Raw genomic sequence first — 341 nt, 5'->3', positions numbered from 1 at the left:
CCATAAAAAGGAACAAAATTGAGTCATTTGTTGAGACGTGGATGGATCTAGAGACTGTGATACAGAGTGAAGTAAGTCAGAAAGAGAAAAACAAATATCGTATATTAACACATGTATGTGGAACCTAGAAAAATGGTACAGATGAACCGGTTTGCAGGGCAGAAGTTGAGACATGGATGTAGAGAACAAATGTATGGACTCCAAGGGGGGAAAACTGTGGTGGTGTGGGGATGATGGTGTGCTGAATTGGGTGATAGGGATTGACATGTATTCACTGATGTGTATAAAATTGATGACTAATAAGAACCTGCAGTATAAAAAAACAAACAAAAAATGCCTAT

This window comes from Physeter macrocephalus, chromosome 16 (genome assembly GCF_002837175.3).
Source record: "Physeter macrocephalus isolate SW-GA chromosome 16, ASM283717v5, whole genome shotgun sequence".
In the NCBI taxonomy this organism is placed as follows: domain Eukaryota; kingdom Metazoa; phylum Chordata; class Mammalia; order Artiodactyla; family Physeteridae; genus Physeter; species Physeter macrocephalus.
This window is presented reverse-complemented; position numbering follows the sequence as displayed.